Source organism: Drosophila sulfurigaster, chromosome 2L (assembly GCF_023558435.1).
Source record: "Drosophila sulfurigaster albostrigata strain 15112-1811.04 chromosome 2L, ASM2355843v2, whole genome shotgun sequence".
NCBI lineage: Eukaryota > Metazoa > Arthropoda > Insecta > Diptera > Drosophilidae > Drosophila > Drosophila sulfurigaster.
In genome coordinates this window covers 3,908,615-3,930,649 of record NC_084881.1, presented here as the reverse complement: position 1 = coordinate 3,930,649, position 22,035 = coordinate 3,908,615, and the positions used below count along the sequence as shown (strand labels likewise).

At 37.1% G+C, this 22,035-nt stretch overlaps 1 long non-coding RNA gene across 3 annotated transcripts; it reads right to left on the bottom strand.

The window, feature by feature from the left end:
* Positions 1-19,887: 19,887 nt before the first annotated feature.
* On the bottom strand, positions 19,888-21,087 carry LOC133848990 (uncharacterized). 3 transcript variants are annotated; one of them, XR_009895318.1, is made up of 3 exons: positions 20,745-21,086; positions 20,464-20,670; positions 19,888-20,392 (listed from the first exon to the last, which is right to left on the bottom strand). It is a non-coding gene; the product is annotated as an uncharacterized LOC133848990 (long non-coding RNA). The 3 variants fall into 3 exon arrangements; XR_009895316.1 differs by having other exon boundaries at positions 19,892-20,392; positions 20,457-20,670; positions 20,745-21,084; XR_009895317.1 differs by having other exon boundaries at positions 19,895-20,670; positions 20,745-20,842; positions 20,903-21,087.
* Between the last annotated feature and the right edge of the window lie 948 nt (positions 21,088-22,035).

Here is a 22,035-nt window from a genome sequence, read left to right as displayed (position 1 = left end):
ATTGCCAATGGCAAGCAGGTTGAAAGGTTGCACAGCTTCTGTTACAACTTTTCAGCGAAGTAAATTAAAGAAGCAAAAAAAGATAGAAAAAAAAAATACAACATTGTGTTTCAAATCATGTTCGTTTGGACAGTCAACAAACAGTTTGGACAAACTGAGGATACGTCTATGAGATTGTCATTAGCAAGCCCGCTTTACCAACTATCGCCAGGCCGCTTTTCCCATTCCCATTCCCATACCTACAGAACAATACCAATTGCACAAAAAGTTGCCAGCGAAACGTAACAAAATACAAGCCGTGAATTTCATTCGAACAACATCGTCTACAAGGCAATCGAAGGCGACTCTGGCGACATTTCCGACACGGACTAAGACGCCCGAACAATAGTAACAATTTTTCGGAGCTGCATCAACAGGCGACAGAAAGAAGCAAACGGTTCTGTTTTCCATTGCAGCAAAAAGTTGCAACCCCGTATAAGAGAAGAGGCAAGGCGAGGTGAGTTTTTGCAGTTGCAGCTTATACACAATTATTGTCTGAACATGATCATCGGCCAAGTATCGTTGTGTAACAGCGTCAACTGTTGTTGTAAAAATTCACGCAGTAATTTTTTCTTCAGTGTCAAAGTTCCTTACAAATGAATTCACAAATGTGAGGGTTGTTTAACATATTGCGGCATAAGAAAATATCGCTTCAGAATATTAAATAATGAGCAAAATATATCTTATTTTATTTATTCCCTAAACAAAATGCAAAGAATCCCTCTATGTTAAGCTCATATTAGAATAATCACACTTTATCAATAATTTGTATCTTGATGTCTGTCTATTCGTCTGTCCGTATGAACACCTAGATCTCAGAGCATAAAAAAGACAAGAGCTATACTTTTTTGTTCAACAGCATTTGTAATACTTTTCCACGCTCCTTTCCACCTTGGCAAATCGAAAATATCGAATACCACGCATAATTTCGAACTTAGAGTCGCAAACAACAGTATATATGATTTTTGAAAGTTTTGGATGTGATCAGATTAAAAGATAAAATAAGTTATTTACGAAATACTTTTATATGGTATAACACGCCTACTTCAAACGGGTATTAGATTTTTTGGCTGAATATTTGAATGTTATTCTCCACCTATATACCAAATTTATTATAATAATATTAATTCGGTATATTTTCGAATATTGTTTTGTTTAAAATGGGTAATGGGTATCTCATAGTCAGGCATATTCGGCTGCAGCTTTATTATTAGAATTGCGATATTCATGCATGTAAATTTTATTACTTTTATTTGGAAATTTTAATTTTAATTTAACTAAAAGTACACATAATAATCTTAAATGCAAGAGCTGAATTTTAGAATTCCCTCTTCTCTCTTGGGCATTAAAACTGAAATTTCATTTCAGCCTGGAAGCCATCTGGCGATAAACACAACTAAGTAAATTTTCCATAACGGCAAAAAATTAAGTACATACTAAAATGTAAAATACCTCGTAAACTAGAAAATAGTACATAACATAATTTAATTTCCAAATCAAATTATTTACCTGAAAAAATATAATTATTTTAGCATTCATACATCACTTAGTGTATAAAGAAACTAGAATAAAACATAAAAAAAAATAAACGCAGATTGTAAGATTTGCTTACTTATTTTTGTCACAGTCTAAGAAAAGATTAAAAAAAATGGAATAAATGTTATACTATTACTATTTTATTTTCAACTATATAACATATCCACTGTAAAAGTCTCAATATAAACTAATGTGTATATACGGTACGCATCGTGTAGATATAAGAAATATAATTCCAGATTAAGCACATATCATCCTTTAGTCGATTGATCACAGAGGAATATGGAAATCCATTTTGTTGTTGACCCATCACTGCTGTCCAAGTCGACGTTTGCATAATTCACCTCTCTAAATACACGCACCATTCAGCGATTGGCAATAGTGTGGGCCCAACTACAACACTCGCATCTGTCGGTGATTCCAATACACACACATTCAGCAGGGCCAGGTATTAATCGTTTAAAATGGTTAAAACAAAACTGGCACGACGGCAATTATTCATTCATTCATAAAGAGATCAGCAATACGGCCAAAGCATAAACAAACAAATCCGTCGACCAACTGACAACAACAATTGATCTATGCCACACTCCCCGACATGCCCATATCTGCATACACTATATATATGTTATATATCCATATCCATATGCATACTCCATGCTGGATGCTAAACAGCTGCCGCTTCAATCTGACGTCACAGAGTGAGCAGACATAGTATGAATGAAATATCCAATCCTAGTATTTGGTGGATCATAGAGTGAACTATGGGGAAGCCAGAGGTAGAGGCAGAGGCAGGGGAAGGGGATTGAGGCGAATGCGTGTGGCGGGTATCTGTAAGATCTCAAATTATTAACTGTAAAATTGTTTGTACTGTTGTGATAGAAACTCATTCAAGAAACTCATTCACAATCCCAGTCAACATACGAAAAATCTATCCAAATTTTCATCTTCTGTTTTGAATAAACCCCCTGGTAAAAATCAAAGTATGCCAAAAAAAAAAAAAAAAAACAAATATGTTAGAACGTGTGTTGAAGTTTTGTGGGTGTGAGTAAGCATCCGGCGTGTCAATAGCTACAGATACGAATACCGACACAGATATAGATACAGCTACAGATACAGATACAGATACAGGTGGCTCCAGCAAAGCGCGTTTCCGGCGGCATTTTGCATGAAGCAACGTCACACAATTTAAATATTCATTAATTTTATATGAATCGAAATTCATGCGAAGCAAATCGAAGCAACCATTCTATAAATTTTACACTCAGCGCTACTGTATATTCTCTCTGTATGTTTTTCTCTTGGCGGTAGCTGCAACTTTTGTTTTTTCGATTTGTTTTGCTTTTCAAATTAAGGTTGGCTTTCCTATTTATGTATATACGTGAATATATATGTATATATGTGTGTCTGTGTGTGAGTGTGTGTGTTTACATTTGAGATTCAATAAAATTATTGGGCGCGTCGCTATTCGAGCGTTAACAAATATTATTGTTCAATTTTGCTGTTATTGTGATTATAAATTTTCGTATGTGTTGCTTGTGTAAACAACGACAAAAACAGCAGCAGCAACAACAACAGTATCGACAGTAACAACGACAATGGCAACAATTTAAGGTGCAGCTTCTACTATATTATTGTGCAGGTGATTTAAATCAATTTGTTGTTGGTGCTTTGCTTGATTTTCGATTTTAATATCGGAAATACTAAATTAAATATAAAAATCGAAAATAGCAGCAGCAATTCGATTGGTTTTCTTTGTGCCACCAATTGTTCAGCTTGGCTGGGGTATTGAGCAATCAGAATGATCACGCCCAAAAGTTCGGCATTTGTATCTTTATATTAGTTAGATGTATACATATATATATATATATATCTACGTACCTATGTATGTATGTATGTGTGTAGAGAGAATAATCAAATACCAGCCATAAACAATAAGAAATAAATACAATTTGCATAACACTGAAATTAGATTTTAGGGAGGCCTTTTTTAAGTTCCAGCTGAATGCCTAAATGTTTTATGTTTTATGTCAAAATGACAAGATGTGAGTCGATTTAATATGCATTGTTTTGTAGGCTTAATTTATTGGGTCAGCGTTACAAGCAGATGAAGAGTTAAAACTGAGCTACTTTATCCACATATTTAATTATGGTTTCTTTCTACATACTACTCTAATACTAATTGCATTAAAATACTCGTATTCTGAATTCCTTGAATTCCAGTTTGAGCACATTCAATGTTAGTCATGACATTGCAAGACATTCGAATATACTCGAAGCCAAAGCCAATTAAGCAACTTTGTGACTGATTCGTCCCTGTTTCTTAAACAATAATTTGCCATTTAGCGCGAAAGCCATCAAAGAGCGAACAGACCGAACAGAGCAAGCAATCACCCAGTGAAATCTCAAAAAAAGTTCAAATAACTCGGGAACTGTAACAAATCATTGCCGTTGTCAACACCATAAATGCGATCGTTTATGAAACATAATTTGATCGGGGCAAATGCCTCGGTGTCAACACACCGACGAGATGTCCAGAGATAAATGAATGATGTGAGGTGTGAGGAGGCCCTGGAGGGGGAGGAGAGGGTTGGCAAGAATAAATGTGATAAACTTAAAAAAAAAGAAAAAATATATAAAATGCGTGCGGCTTTGGCTTTCGGCTTTTGAAAGACCGCCCGAGTGTGGCCCGAAAAACTCAATTTAAAAATTGGCTTTCTTCACTTCGATGCCAATCTGCGAGGCCGTTGCTCGTTTAGTGCTCATTTGTGGCCAAAATGGCGAGGCGAGGCTGTAGTGGAAATTCTTGTTGTTGTTGCGGCTGCTGTTGTTGCTGTTGTTGCTGTTGTTGTTGTTGTTGTTGCTGTTTTTGTTGTTGTTGCCTCCGTTATCGTGTCGAGTTGGTGTTGACGACGTCGACGACACATAAATTGCGATTAAAATGATTAATGCTCAACGCACGGCGCAATGTTAATTGCCACGACTTCAACCTCCAAACTGCCAGAGATCTCAACTTCAGCTAAAGCTTCAAATTGAGCTTAAGCTTGGAGCTGAGATCTTGGTCTATGGTCACTCTCTTTGTACAGCTTGTTGTTGCTACCGCTGCTGCTGCTGCTGCTGCTGCTGCCTGCTATTTGCATAAATTTGTTTTGACGCTTGTAATGAGCTGTTTGTGGCATTTTCACTGCCCCTATCGAAAAACTTTTATCGGCCTCAAGTGTTGGCCCGGGCCAACAATAATTTCCATGTTCGTTTTTAATGTTGCTGCTTTTTTTGTTTAACATATTTGAAATTATTATAAACCCCAGCTCCAGCTGTCTCGGCTAATCGCCACTCGCACATCTTGCCCAACATCCAACTACAAACGGAAGTTGCCGCCGCACCGCTTTCAGCGCTCCCCTGTCCCACAAGCTGACCCTGTCTCTCATACATAGAAGTACAATTTTGGGACACTGCTGTTGATCTTATGAATGTGGAAATCGTTTCTTAATTGCTGTTACTCACCAAATGTATTCAGCACTCTTCTGTTCGAGTCTCGTGTCCACTCATCTATCTACCTATCTGGATTTATTGCAAATGATTTCCATAAAAGCGCTTGTGTCTAAAGGAAGCTGCAGACCACAATCCTTTATTAAATGTTTATTAATCCCCCGTAAGTACTTCCTATGGAAATTGTTTTTACACTAAATGCACATTTTACGAGTTGGACTTGTGTAATAATAATTTTACTGCGATCTCAGGTTCACTAGGAGCTTGGCTTGGGCTGATTTACAGATTTATGGCCAACTAATTCGCTTTGCATGTCAATCGAACTAAGGAGCAGTTCAATGAAGGGTAAAGCTATAGCTGAGCCACACTCTTGATTTTCTAAAAACTTTTATTTTATATTAAAATTTAACGAGGTTGCCATAAATCTTCTTAAAAAAGCAGGCAATTCAAATTTCACAAGCGCTGGCAAAAACAAAACGCAGCAACGTTGCTTCTTCTGACTCTCCACACTAAAGCTAGGATGGAAGGAAGCAAGGAGGAAGGGAGGGAAGAATGACGTTGACGACGACACGTTTGCCACTGAAATTGATCCAGTTGCAGCAGTTTTGCAGCGGCTGCAAATGCCTCGCATCGCTCGCACCGTTTCGTTGCTGGAGCAAGGGGTCGACTGTCGACTGTGGCGACCAGGGGAGGCCATAATTCTTCTGCTAAAAAGCCAGAGAGCAGCGCTCAAGCAATGGCAAAAAGCGCTGAGCGATGGCCATGTCAGCAGCATGAGTCTGAGTCTGATTCCGACTTCGATTTCGATTCCGAGTCGAAGCGAGAATCCGCCGACCAAGTGCGATTTAACCAAATGGGTAAACATGGCCCCAATGGCAACAAGGGGCAGCGGACAGCGACATCGGACTGGGGACAGCGGGCAACATGCAACCGGCAACCAGCAACCAGCAACAGACAACTGGCCGCGTGCGTCGACCTGACAATAGGCGAAATATCATCGAAAACCATAAAAAACTGACAGCACAAAAAGAGGTGTTGACACATTGATTTATCTGGCATGCTACTGTGCGCAGCACAGAAGAGTGCTCTGGCACTCTCGTTGCTTCTGCACTTTGTGGCAAGGATAAATGAACGAACGGACAGTGTGGCAGCATGAACTCTTTTTAGACGGATGGATTCATATGCGAATTTAGCCCGCCAGAGTATTTGGGAGGCAAGGCGGCAACAATATCATAACCATATTCGAGACAATGGGACGCGTTCAGAAGCAGATCGGCTGCATCTAACGCACAGTGTGGGAGAATGTCGCGAAAACACTGAAAAAAATATTTTCGAAAATTTCAGAGAAATATAAATTTAGTTGATATCGGATAAAACATTTCGAATTTATTCTAGAAATACTTTTGAATTTCTACTCCAATTTCGTTGCTTTGGTTGACAATCTGGATTTTTTTACTCTATATTTTAAATAAAGTAATATTCCGATGCAAAATAAAGCTTTTTGAATATTTCAGTATATTTTTGGTATATTAATTTGGTATTTTTTAGAATGTGGTTTCATTGAAAATGGGTAGCGGGTCTCTCAAAGTTGAGTTTAACAAATACTTTTGTATGGCCAAAAAACGGCTATAGCAATCGGGTCCTAGTGGCTTTGACTGACAATTTGGTATATTTTGTACTCTATGGTATACCCATATACTAAATTTAACCTTCCGTATATTTTGAAATATATTTTCATTTTATAATTAATCTAATTATCTACTGTTACTATAAAACTTAACTATAAAACTGTTACTATAAAACTTATTTTCATAAAATTTGAAATATTAAATATACACTGTGTAATTGTTTATATTTTTTTAGTGCCATTATTTAATAAAATTAAATTAAAAAACTTTTAATATTCTTAGTAATCTCTAAAGTCTCTAAGTGCAAAAGAGTTATCCCTTGCTCTACTCTGTCGTATTCCCGCATCATCCTTATGTCGATCTTCGCTTGCGAGCAGTCGATCCATTTAAGCCACTTAACCGACACACACACACGCACATACAGAGCTGACTTCCGATGGGTCAGCGCGATATGTTTTTCGGCTCAAAAACGTTACCAATTTAAAAATTCCAAATAAAATATAAATTGACCAAATTAATATTGGAATACATGAAACAATTCTGGGAGAAAAATGTTCACATTTTTCTCGTCCTTCTCGACGTTTTGTCCTCTTGAGGGGTTTTTTAGTTTGTTCGATTTCTGTTTCGTTATTATGCTCAATACCCAATAAACAGGCACTAAAGTGGTTATACAGTTTTATACACAATCTTAAAGTTTATGATAGCTTTAAAATTATTTTTGATTATTGAGTTATAATAAATATGTTAAATATGTATAATTTAATAATTAAATTCATCTTGAATACCTTTGAATTGGTGTCGCTAGTGTCAGGATTCGTTACATAGGGTATTTCATAGTTCAGCATTTCGGAATAGGGAATTGATTCTTGTTTATTTTGGACTTTGTGTGTTTTTATCTCTACTTAATGCAATGCTTCGACAGTTTGTTGTTGGTTTTGAGTATTCACATTCGTATTCGTATTGCTTATCCGTTGCTGCATTCAAAATCAAAGTCAGTCGAGGGTGCCACTTACCCCATGCCCAAAAAACAAAATGAGAAGAAATCGCTGCCAGGAGCTGCAGAAAAATTAAAAGGCAAAACGGAAAATGGAAAACTTTAAAATGGGATTTTGTTGCTGCTGCTGCTGCTTCTACTGCTGCCTGCGGTTAAAAGAGGCGACAAGGCATGAAACCAGTAAATTAAAGCAAAAGGATAAAGTTTAATTGGAAAACTATTTTTTGCCAGGCCCCCCTCGCCTTGCCCCTTTGTCATGATGTCTGCTTGCACTACTGAGTGTTCGTTTTGCTCCCCCCACCACCTTCCCCTTCCACAACAATGATATTCTGCTCAACCCATCCCCTGGCTAGATTCTTTAATCTGCTTACCTTTAGTTTTCTTAATTTCATCCATTCTGTCGTGGAATTATATTCACAAGTCTGAAGACAAAAGTTTCGCTTCAATTTCCGCTGCCAATATGACTGCAGATAACAAAACTCCTTGCACACACACACATGTATATACCGCACACCTGCTCATTTGTATGTACCACATTAGTCTGCCTGTGTATGTGTGTATGTGTGTGTGAGAATGAATTTTAGCAAATGAATAGAAATTAAGTTTCGTTGCCGCTTGAGCGCATCTCCAAACTACTGCAATGCCTCTAGCATCCAACAACCTCCATTTCTATCAAGCTCTCCACTCTCCATTCTCCACTCTTCTCTCCCATCGAAGTAGAAGCAGGTGAGAAAATAGCGAAACTGTCGAAAAAGTTTAAAATATGCCTCCTTTTATAAAATTTAATGAGAAAAGTTACGAGATATAAATTTTTGCATGCGGTAAATTCATTTTCCCTATGCAACACGAATCTGCAGATGTGTAAATGTCTAATTGGGACTTGCATAAAGTCCAACTATCTTAATATTTGTTCAATTCAAAAATTGCTTCAATTTTTACACAAATATTATATAATTAAATATTGCAGAGGAAGATGCTTAGAAGCAGAACTTGCTATTTTTATAATTATAAAATAAATTATATGTACTTTAAAATAATAATTATAAATGTTATACATACACTCCTGCCCAAAATTAATCGACTCCTCGTTTTGGGAAATGATCGAAATAAAGTTTAAAGATGAATAGCTATATTTGACACTGTTTGCAGTAAAAAGATTTCGTGCGAATTTGTTTGTATAATTTTTTAAAATATTCAAGTATTTTAAATCCAGTATATTTAATATAAATTTAATATTTCATAGTTGGGTTTTTGGAGCTTCAAAGCTCTTGGTTGATTTTCTTTACACACATATTCACTGCCGCTCACCATGTATAGTATTTGTTTTTTAATGAAAACTTGTTTTATAAGCACGTCTCATTTATGTAGAGAGAGTGCGAAAGAGAGTGAGAGAGAGGGAAATATGGGCTTTGAGGACTACAATATGTGTGCGTGCCCGTTTGGCTTATAGATTTCACTTTGTGATAAAAGTTTTGCATTCATTTCAGCGTAATTCATTTTCAATTCAGATTCTGTTTTTAGTTTTGCCAAGCGGCAAGTACGTGCTGCAACATGTGGCAGTCTGCAACAACAATAGCCACAGTGTCACAATCCCAGCTAGCAGCAGAAAAGCAAAACAAGTGCGAAGTGAAACATTCATAACTGATGAACTACGACATACCCAAAAATGCACATTAACAGGCAGTGAGAAATGACAAATCTGTTGGTCGAAGGCAGATACCCTTGATGTGCATTGCTTTTGCACAGAGTATAAAAAAGAGAGAGCTAAAGAGTTCGGCCCAGTAGTGCGAATATTGCGGGAATTATGAGGAATTGTGTCTAGGCTAGGCACTTGGCCAAATGCAAATTTCCAATCGCGTTGCACATTGCAGAGCTCATAAATATGCATTGTGGAGGCGACTCTTTTGTTGTTGGCTGCATATTAGTGGCAAATATTGTTGGCCATAATAAAAGCCGCATTGTGAAATCGAAAATTTTGCATTTATATGTTCATTCTGAACAGAATATGCTTTACTTTCAGTCCAGTTCATTGTCATGCAAAATAGTTGAAATTGTTGATTCTTTTTTATGGCATTGTGCAAATGAATATTCTACGTTCATATGTTATATACATATGTTATTTAGAATACATAAATGCATTTGATCTTTAATTATCACAGCAGTCATAGTTTTTGCATATTGTACGAATTTTATTAAAACACTTTCTACTTAGAACGATAATAGAACTTCAATAAAACGAGTGTATTTCATTATTTAAAGTGAGAGGCAAAATAAAATCAAACCCCAAATTTTCTTTATTTTCCAACAAATTATAATTGTTTAGCCTTTGGCTATCAGTTTATGAGTATTCACAACTGAATTGGTCAAGTTCAGAGAAAGCCAAAACATTGACGTAGCCACGACTGCTTATCATGCAAGACGAGCTCTTGTATCTGTCGCATAATATCTCAAAAATTGTTATGATTGTGCTCAATGGGACTCAATGCCAAAACCCCTCAACATCAACATCAACATGAACATGAACATCAGCAAAGCCAGTTGAAGTCCAACTCTCAGCCCCAGTTCCAGTTCGTGTCCGAAGCAATATGTCTGCAGGGAGCGGTGGCTCGAGCCTGCCTGGAATTTAATTTGAGTGTTGCGAGTAATCACGAATTTATGATTTAAATGCATGAATATTATGATGTTATGGCCATAGCTACCGATTCCGCGTGTTCCTCAAGCGTCCGAGTGCTTTATGTGGGCGCGACGAGGCTACCGAAGCGACGTGAGTCGAATCGCATGATTGCGATCAATATGAAATATGAAATTCGATTTTATGGCTTCTTATGTGTCGTGTTATGAGTACGCGAGTACACGACAGCCCGCACCTGTATCTCATACGATATAATGAGGCTATAATTTATTGAGGCATTAATTAATGTTGTGGCCCATAAATGATGTGTAACGAAATTCTATCAAAAACCGCACCCATCTACAAAATCTAATAAATTTAGGAAGTATTCGAAATAGAAGTATGGTACAAATATTTTATGAAGACTTGTTGGAGCATTATTAAAGAGCAATACCAAAGACCGCTACTGTAAAAAGTATTTCGTGTTGGATTTTATTTTGAGGTAAGATTGTGCAGCAAATTATATCATCAAGATAATCGAACTAAAGTTTTCTCATTCAGCTTTTAATTTTATAGTTTTTCAGTGCTACTGTGTGGCTAAGAGTTTTCCTCTATCTATCTCAATCTGTTTCGATTACATTAGACAAATGTCAGGCCACTTTGGCTGCAGGACAATGCGCCCTTTGGCCCATTGTTGGAACGTTGAAAGGGCGGTACGGTGCGAAAGCCGATGCTGTTCAAAAGTGTAATTGAACCTTTGCCCCGCTTTGTATAGAAATATGTATGTGTACAGTTTTTTGCGACTGCAACAAACGAAGAACCACTCACCCATCTCTCAATCGCCCACTCACTGAGATTTGCAATTGCCGTCTTACACAATGCGCTGCTTTCATACTTTTATGCTTTTGCTGGAAAGGAATATGATATTCCACCCACCCGGTTGACATTTCAATTTATTTCGCCATAAATAAAGCAATCGATTCGAATGTTGAACCCTTTTTGCCCCATTTCGCATTCACATTCACAATATTTTTCCATTGATGGGCTGCGAACGCCCGATCCATTAATTATACGCCCACTTCACAAAAGCAGGCAGGAAAAGTCAAAATATTGACAGCTTAAACTTTTTTCCTTCTCGTTCTCGTTCTCTTTCTCCTTTTTCCTTATTTCTTTGCCATTTACTTGCAATTGTATTCAGTCCTCTCCCTCTCCTTCTCTCTCTCTCTCTCTCTCAATCTCTCTCTCACATTCATACTATATCGAATAGGACGTCGTCAGCGAACGCGAGTATGAGTCTGAGTCCGAATGTGAGTCCGCTGCAATTATTCATCGACAATGGCAGCTCTGGTAACAATCGTAATAGGAAATACGCACAGAAATATCCTTTACTCATATCCGTTTATCATTTTTGACCTTCTGCTCAGTTTCGGTCATTCGTTCCATTCACAATGGAGAAACCCCTCTCAATACAACTTCTACTTTAACTTGTACTTTTCCTCCGTAGGACTACAGAACACCTCGAGCTCGTCGAGTGCCCACATTGTGGGTCAGATTTGGAGTGGGAGTTGCTGGCTGTTAAAGTTATTGTTTCGCCTGCACAGCATTTATGAGAACTTCTGCTCCTGCTACTGTTCCTGGGCACTAATGAATTATTTGGACCGACGCTGTGCTTTATGCAATGTTGGCTGAAATTATTAAATGACTCGGAATGAATGATTTAATGACCCTGCCTGAGACACAATGCGTACGAATAAGAGTGAAGGGTTTATGCCCCAAAAGGGGTTGAGCTATGCAATTCTCTTGCAACTTTAGTTTAAGTTCCTAGAATAGTCAATGTGTTTTGAGTATTTCAGGAGTCTTTCAAAGGCACGAACTGCGCATAACGATTTCCCGTAATTTACCTGAAGAGCAAACAACACAGATTTCTTCGACTTTGTCCTGTTCTTTTCTGTCATGTATTCTCACTTTGTCTCTCCAGTCCTGTGTCCCATTCATAAAAATCATATTACATGTTTCCACAGTCGAAAAGTGCAGTTCGTGTGGCTTTTCTATGACACTTTGTCTACGATTTGTTTATACCCTGTGACCTCCATAGTCATGGACTATATACATAGATTGTGTCTTAGGAAAAAAGAAGGCAACATGCTTATAATATCTAGCAGAATTAATCAAATTCTCTCACAAGTGCAATTAGACAATTCGAAATAGGGCTATAAAATTGACTATATTCGTATTACATACTTATGACCAAATTTATTGATATAAATATACATTATTATTAAATAAAGATGAGTACGGAGTATCTTGCAGGTGTGCACCCTCAACCAAGACACTTTTGGTTGTTTTATCATGTTTCAAGTTCAGCTTAGATATTCTCCCATGGGGGTTATCACAATCACACTACATTTGAAATGGAAGCAACTTAGAGCTGTCGTGGCAATTCGCCAAATGGAAATATTATTGGACTGCATATAAAGATAATTTTATTTTGTGGCTCGTTCGTGGCCCATAACTTTTGAAGGGTGTTTTTGGACTTGTCTGTAATACTTTATTTACAACTTAATACAGACCATCTAACAATGTGTGCTAAGTACAGTCGAGCTCGTAAATAGGAATTTATAAGTGAAGATGTAAGAAATTGACGTACTCTTTAAGAACCAATGTAACTTAATTTGGTTATTTTAATGGTTGAAAATATAAGTCTATATACGTATATATTATATCTATATACCATATCTAAAATACATTGTAATCTTTTCAAGATCATTTTATACTTAATTTTACAGTATATACGTGTTTCTTTTTGAATGGTTGTCGAACTTGAATGATTCAGCTCATAAATACATGTTAATTTGCCACATTCGTTTTGAGCATGACTAATGCAACAACCCTTTGATTTCTTTTCGAACATTATGCCAATTTTTCCAATCGTTAATTTTAAGGAATATGCAAATCAGATATTCGGCTGTAAACTTTTGCCACTTTCACAAAGAAACCTGGTGCCTGATGACAGCGCATAAAAAGGGCGAAAGACAATGAAATGAGCAACAACCTTTTTTCACAGTTTAGTGATTCGATCAAAAAGAAAAACCCTATGAACTGGAATTGTTATTAAGAGCAAAAAGAAAAGTAGAATGGAAATGAAATATCCCTTTTGGTTTGCTGCTCCTTCCCCAAAATCCAATGTAGCGACCGCCTGTTTTTCTGGTTGGAAAGGGATCCACAGCAATGGCGACAGCAGCCCAATCGCAACGAGAAATTATCATAAAAATCGCGCAAACTCCGTGCGTGACTTTAAAGTCAGTGAAGATGAGACAAGAACAGAAGAGAAGATATATGCTTGGGATGCTTTTCATTCTTTCCTTTTCTGCTGGTGCCAGGGAGCTGTGGTTCACAATGGAGATGGTGGTGGCTTTGGCAACTTTTTAATATTCCCGTCATACGCATTGTCATTTTTGTTGTATTTGATTTTAATACGAATTTCACATTTTACAATCAAATTAATTGGTCACGCTGCCGCAGGATTACATCCTGGCGAGGACTGCGACATCGACAACAACAACAGCGAGACGACAGCAGCAGTGAATGGCTTAAACAAACAAACAAGACCCATCGCTGGTCTAAGGCAAGGCAAGGCAAGGGATGCATGCCAGCAAGATCTCAGAAAGATGGGCGAGATGTGAGGCGGGATGATTGCCATTGGCTGCATTTGACGCTCCGTCGCTCGGTCGCACGTGAGTCTGTCGAAGCGTCGCTAATTTATGCAAATATTGACTCAGATGGAGACCCGGAACAGCGGCAGTTAAATTAGTTCCACGATATTTATTATTTTGTTAGAATTTTGAATATTTAATTACGCTCGATTTGCACAGCTAAATCCGAATTTTAATGCCCTTCGCGTTGTGCCACACCGTGCTGAGCCTCCAAATTAATTTGTAATTCGTTGGCAATTTGGCAAATGAATTATTTCCAACGGCAGTTGGATACGCTTGTCACAGCTAAACGGTTCGATTTATGTGAGAATCAATTTACATTTATTATTTTCCATTCGTAATTGAAACTCGCAGAATTCTATCATCATTTTATAAACTTTATTCACGAGACATAATTAACTCTTTATTTATTTAAAAAAAAACCCGTGTGGGGATGAATATCCTTGACTGTTTTTTTAATTTCTAAAATTCCAATCTAGAATTCGGAATGGGAATTAAACGTTTTTAGTATTTTTGCAATAAAACTATCTTCTACAAATATACTGTAAAAATACAAGGAAAATATATATATACATATATATATTTTGTGTATTGATATTATTCTTAAATATACCGAAAAGCACATCACAAGAATACTAAAATATATGAAGAAGATTATATTTGGTAAATCGACATTGTTAAATATTCAAAATATATTATAGAGTACAAATTATACCAGATTGTCAGCCAAAGCAACTAAGACCGCATTGCAGTAGGTAATTTTTGCAATATAAAAGTAATTCTTCAAACAAACTTCTTAAATGTTTGCTATCAATATGTCTTGAAGGAAAAACGCTCTCAATCACAAACTCTTACGAAAGCTACAGTTGAGTGTGCTCGACTGTGAGATACCTACTACCAATTTTGAATAAAAGCAAAATATTCCGGTATTATTTTCAAAATATACCGCAAATACTACAAAAATACTAAAAATATAGCAAATTGTATACAATAGATTCCGGTTATAGCGACTTTCAAGGGACCGACGATTTTACGTCGTTATACCCGGAAGACGCACTAACCGAAAGGAGCAAAACAAATTTTTGTTTTGTTTTTTTATGGTTGCCATGTTCGTAATAGGGTTTTAAGATAAAACAAATTAATTTTTAAACAAAACAAAAAAAAGTATAAATTTCATTTAATATCATCGTTTTTCCATAATAAATCGTATACCTGCATGTTCCTTAGCATAAGCTAAGGCATCAGCTAAAACTAGCAGACAGTAGTGAGAATATAAGAACCTTCGTATCGCTCCTATGAAGACAAGCAAGAGTGCCGATCACTGTTAAATACATACATTTCTAACAGCGTCGTTTGATGCTTAAATTTTGTGGCATTATTTCGCTGATTTTTTTTTGATCGTCGCAATATCCGGCTGAATTCTGAAAAATTTCGTCGGTATAAGCGGTTAGTCATATAAGTTTGTATGGGGACCAACCAAGCCATCGAGTTTTCGTCGTAATAACCGGTCGGACACTATAAGCGGAGTCGTTATAACCGGATTCTACTGTATTTGGTATATCTATATAGTGCCACATTTAAAATATACCATAGACGGCGCAATATACCAGATTGTTGGCCAAAGCAACTAAGACCCCTAGTAAGTAGGCGTTTTTGCCCATACAGAAGTATTTACTTAATAACTTCGTCAATTTTTATCTGATCGCAACCAAATTTTCTGGAATCATAAATACTATTCTTATTATTGTATACACCGAAATTCTAGCTTTAAAATTACGCTTCTTCTTCGATTTTTTTGATTTAAACTTGATCTGCGTGCAAACATAACAAATGCTGTCGAAAAAAAATTATAGCTCTATCTCTTATAGTCTCTGAGGTCTAGGTGTTCATTCGGACGGACGGACAGATCAGATGGCTAGATCATCTCGGCTATTGATGCTGATCAAGAATATATATACTTTACAGAGTCCGAGATGCCTCCTTCTACCTGTTACATACATTTCCTGCCGGCACATGGGTAGCGGGTATAAAAATCATTAAGTCATAATATTGTTATCTGGTCAAAATGAAATTTTGAAGCAAAATGTTGCAATTTTTGTTGGTAAAGTTCAACTGTAAGTCAGCTTTGAAATGCTAATGAAATTACAAATCAAGTAAAGTGTCAACTGTAAGAAGAAAACAGGGAACTGTTTTCACATACAAGCATTTTATGCTGTATATTCGGATTTCGAGAAATTTACGCTTGTTTAGATGCTTTGCCACTTGCACAGTGCAACATAAACAATGCACAAAATGTAACCAGGTTGCTGGTCTTGTTCAGTTTCTTGTTGTTGCAGACACATGCGCTTCAATAAAAGGGAAAATAGAAACATAAATCAGCCAATTAATATTTTATGAAGTGTATCTTTGTGTGTGCCCGATTCTGTCTGTCGGTGTTGGCGCATGAGATACTCGAACTGCAGATACAGATACTCGATGGTCTCTATAGAGACCTGCCCAATGCCCAATGGAGGAGGGAGGAGGGAAGGGAACCAGTTGGGGATGGGGGAGAGTCCAAGTGGGGGTGGTAGGGCTGAACAAACGACTTCCCTTTGTTTACCATAAATTCGTTAATAGACGCTGCCGCGTGTAAACAAATCACTTGAAGATTCTCATATTGACGCCTGACATGATTTCTTGAACGCAGCCAAACTCCACACACACACACACCCATAGACACCTAACGCATACACAAACTCGTACACACAGAGAGAAGTGGAAGCGAGAGATGGATATTTATTTAGTTGTTGAAGTACGGGAAGTATCACAAATTGTAAATCTACTTGTTGTTACATAGAAATTTTTTTCTCCTTGTGTCAGCTGCCCGCCCCGGGAAAAAGAGTGAAAAATGAAAACGGAAACACTGAAAAACTGGCTCGCTGCCCAAAGTTGTAGCTGCAATCGAAGCTCTAGTTGTATCTATCTCTGCAAGTCTGGCCCTGGACTCGTCTGTTCCACTGCCAGAGCCAGAGCAAGTGCCTGTGCCTGTGCCCGCGCCTATGTCGCTGGCAATCTGGTAGACAGACCGGGACGGGACGCCTGACAACTCCGATTGCAATTAGCAATCAAGCATCGATGGCTCGCTCACTCGCATCGAGCCGAGCCAAGTCGATCCGCGAACGTGAACACGAAGTCCAAGTAAGACATTGCCGCGAGCCAACAGCAGCAGAAGCTGCTGACGACAGCAAACATGAACAAACAGTTCAGTAGCTAACGCAGTAGATACAGATACAGCCAAAGATACAACTACGTCGAGCACTTCAACTGCAAATACAACTGCTTGTGTATCTATATTAATCGCAGTTAGAGTTGCAGCACAAGACACTCTTTGATTTTATGAAATACCCAATTAATTAGTGTCGTTGCACATCCGCAGTCACATCAATCTATAATATATTCAGCTCTTTTTTTCACTGCTCCGACGGCTGCCAGCTGCCAATACAATTCATTTGCGCCATATCACAGTCAGCTACAACTCCAACTCCAACTACTCTTTCAATTCCATTCCCACCCACCTACATGCATACATTTAATCTGTATGTATGTATGTATGTATGTCTAGCTGCCTGCCAGCCATCGCGATGGATGTTAACAAATTATTGCCCAGCACCAGGGGCCGAGAGCTCCATATCCAGCTCACTTTTCTCGTCACTTCATTGCTTGGCCAGGTATGCCTGTCTATCTGCTTGTCCGTATGTCCGCCTGTCTGGCTGCACATTTCTTACATATTATGTAAACAATAATTTTTTACAATATTCTTTGGAAAGTGCAGCCAGCTACAACTTCTATTACTGTTCCGTTTTTTCACATTTTACGTTTCCTTCTTATTTACTTCTGTTTACGTTATTAAATTTTTCCGCAATTGCCTTAAGCGTTAGGTAAATATCATAAATATCGTGCATCTTCAATATGCAGCCGAATTTGATGTCCCGTGGAGCCTATGAGGCGCCCATTATAAATTTAATCTCTTTTTGAAACTAAGAACACAAAATATTATATTTACTTTAATTTAAATATTATTAGAAGCGGATATTTTACTGAAGTGTTTTGCATTGACTAAAAATACTAAAACAAGTAAGAAAGCTCGAGTGTGCTCGACTACGAGATACCCGCTACGCATTTTTAATACAAAACAGCGCGGTATTATTCTTAAAAAATATACATAAATAAAATACCACAAAAATACTTAAAAAAATATATATATACCGAAAGCTATATTTGGTATATGGGTATAGGTCTATCAACTACTCAAAATATACCATAGAGGATAAAATATACCATCCAAGCAACGAGGAACCGATTGCAGTAGTCGTTTTTTTGCCATACAAAATTACTTGTCACATTCAATTTTGGGAGTCACATATTCCAAAAATATATATCAAATTAATATACCGAAAATAGACTAAAATATACCACAAACTATATTTTGTATATCGGAATAGTGCTATATTTAAAAGTACTAGATTGCCAGCCAAAGAAACTAAAACCCCATGAAGTATTTCTTTAATAACTTCGACAATTTGTATCTGATTGCAAATTTTCAGGAATCTCAAAGACTGTAGTTATTATTGTGTTTACAAAAATTCTAGCTTCAAAACTACGATAGTTTTTCATGGGCATACATTTCCTGTCGGCACAAATTTATAATACCCTTCTACCCTATGGGTAGCGGGTATAAAAATTAGACAACATACATAAATGGATAAAAAATCACGCAATAATATTTTTGTTTTATTTTAAACAATCTAAATTTAAGATAATTTGATTTTGATTTAAAATTTTGTCTTCTTGGTTTAAGATTTTTCCATTCTTGAAACAAGATTCTAATCATTAATTTCAAGATGATGCGATCTAGATTTATTCATGATTTATGAATAAACTTTCTTGCTTCAATTTTGATATCAAATAATTCTAATTTAAGAATTTATTTATTTATTATTTATTTTACTTTAGCATGTTTTTTCTTTTTGTTTGTAAAAGTTGAATATCGATAAAGTATTAAAGTTTTTAAACCAATAAGGGCTAAAACAGTCTGTTGTTTAGTTTGAATATTATGACCGCAATAGTATATGGATATACCAAATATTACGTTCGGTATATTATTGGAGTTTTTCGAAATATTAATTTGGAATATTCTAAAATAATATCATACTCCTTTTAGGTGCTCGTATTTCACAGCCGAGTACACTCAACTCCATCTATCTTGCTTGTTTATAAATCAATTAAAATATTAGAAACAAAAAGTTTTCATGATTCACTTCGGTTTAAATCCTAAAGGAATTAAATTATAGTCAAGTAGTAATATGAACAATGTGCACGCGAAAGTTTCAAATTCCTTCACATATTAAGAGAACCATTCAAAATTTAATTACGGCTTTGAGGCCGTGGTGAATAAATTCTATCAAGAGAGGAGAGAGTCAGGTCAATACTTTATGACTGCATAAATATTGTAATTACGGAAAGTTGAATATACTTTCGAAGCGTTGCTAATTAATATTGAAGACGACTGTCCCCTTGGGAACTTTGGCGCCATTAAACCATAAGACAAGCTACCGCCATGTGGCAATAGTTGGGAAGGCAGCGGCAACTTTTGACAATTTAATTGAGTCCGAATGGGCGAGGAAACACCTTAAGAAGGTAGCAGAAGCGATAAGTCAAGTTAAGTCAGAGCTTTGACAATTATTATTGCTCAACTGTCAGCGACAGCGACAACAATAACAACATTAATGGCAACGGCAGCCACAGCGACAGTGAAAACAACAACAGCAATTCTCATACATACACGAGGCAACAACAAGAAGGCAACGCAGCGAACGGCAATTAGCTTAAACGGTGTATGAGATACGAGATACACACGCTGCTTTCAGAGTGCTGTTCCTGCAGCAGTTGCCGTTGCTGTTGCTGTTGTTATTGCTGTGGTTGTTGGCTGTTGGCTGCGCATGCGCAGACGTGGCAGACACGTTCGTGGTGCGATATGTGTCGCCTCGAGGCGCCTCCGCTTCGACGAGTTGGTTAGTTGTCGTTCTTCCAATACGAGTACATTTCTCACAGATTTCAATCACGTTTCTAACGCTTTTTTATGACGTAAAATTGAACCTTTATTTATTTGTGCGGTTCAAGACTCTATCGGGGGTATATCGATCCATCTATCCATCCATCTATCTGTCTATATGTATCTCTATTTATTCATTGTGTTGTCTGTAATTTTAATTCGCCGCTGTCGCCAATTGCCCGTCTGGCGGCTGTCTCATCGTCGCAAACGTTTGGAAATTATAAATTTGTTAATTGCTGGAGTTGTCGCCTGTTCTGGACGGGGCCATAGTACGACGGATAGTTCTTCATTCTGCGAGTATGACCATTAGTTTAAAACATTTGTATGGCAAATACCGATGGAAAGCCAACACCACCGCTGACTTAATTAATGAGTTTGCCTCCGTTTGAACGTGCTGGGAAATTGTCACTCTATTTGCATTTTTCGGCTTCGATTCGATTCGACTCGCTTCGCTTCGCTTCGCTTTCGAGTTCGAGTCCGACTCACAGTCATTCTCATCGTCAGAGCCATTGCCGAGTGATTTGTGCCTCGACTCGATCATGGGAATTATTTTTGCATTTTTATGCCAGCTGAATATCAATTTAAATTTATAAATTATGAGCTTATTACAACTCGCTCAAACTCCACAACAAAAAAAACTTACAGCTGTCTTTCTCAAGTCAATTTTATTCAGGTACTAATTTGTTTTATCATTCACGGATCTTTTAATATTAGGAATTTTTAAGTGTTTGTAATTGTAGCCTCAAGAGGTTAAATATCTTCAATTCGTTTATCATTTTCAAACCAGTTTCACATTATTACCAATACATATTATTTATTCCAATTAAAATGAATATTCATAGTTCTGGAAACTCAACTGATATTTATCTATGTAGATTTCCAATATCTGTATGTATTTAATATTTATTAGTTATTATACCAGATACATATTGTCTACAAAGATATATAAATATTGTGACAACCGAAAATTAATGTATTAGTCCAGCAAAGGCATCTTCGATCTGATAAAGATTTAAATGACCATAATTATGTTTATATAGCAGAGTCTTAAACAATTAATAACTTATTTATATTTTTTCCAATTTGAATATTCATTTTAATACGGACATAGCTTAAGGTGTTGTTAATCGTGAATTTACCGTCTATCAGAAAGAATCTCAAACCATCCGAATAAGCTCACACAATATAAAATAAATCTTCTAAAAATCTTTAAAAATAAATCTTTATATCTTACGAATAATATGAATTCGCCATCAACGCTTTATATATTCAAAATCATTATTCCCATTATTTTTATTTCTAATGCTTGTAAGAAAAAGGGGTAGAATCGATCATACTTAAGCAACGAATTAACTGAACAATTTAGTCAAACTCGCCTAGTTTTTATGAACCTCTCCTGTTGCTCTTATCAGCGTATGCAGCCGGGCTTACCTGCGTCATTTAACTCATTTCATTTGGGCCTGATGACCACTTGGCCACCGCCAACGGCAACGGCACCGGAACATGCGTCATGTTTGGCGACACTGTTGAGACGTAGACGAAGACGAAGACGAAGACGAAGACGAAAACAGAGGCCAAGATAAACGGCGAAGGGACAAGAGATGAAGGTGACGAGGGCTATAAAAAACAGCAAGGCCACAGAAAGGCTGCATGGCGACATGGGATGGACTGGAATCAACTGGGTGTCATCTCATGTCTCATGTCTCGGGGTCTGAGTCGCAGTCTTGGCCCGTTTGTGTGTCACCTTATCAATATTTTCCGTCAAGTAATTTATTGTATTTCTGCTTGTGTCTGCTTCCTTGTGTACCGCATCGTCCTGCTGACAGTCTAACGAAGACTCTTACTATCCCCTATCCCCTTTCCTTTGCTCGTTGCCATCCTGTGCCGCATGTGTCGTTCATGCAACAAGGTCTGTGTGTGTGTGTGTGTGTGTG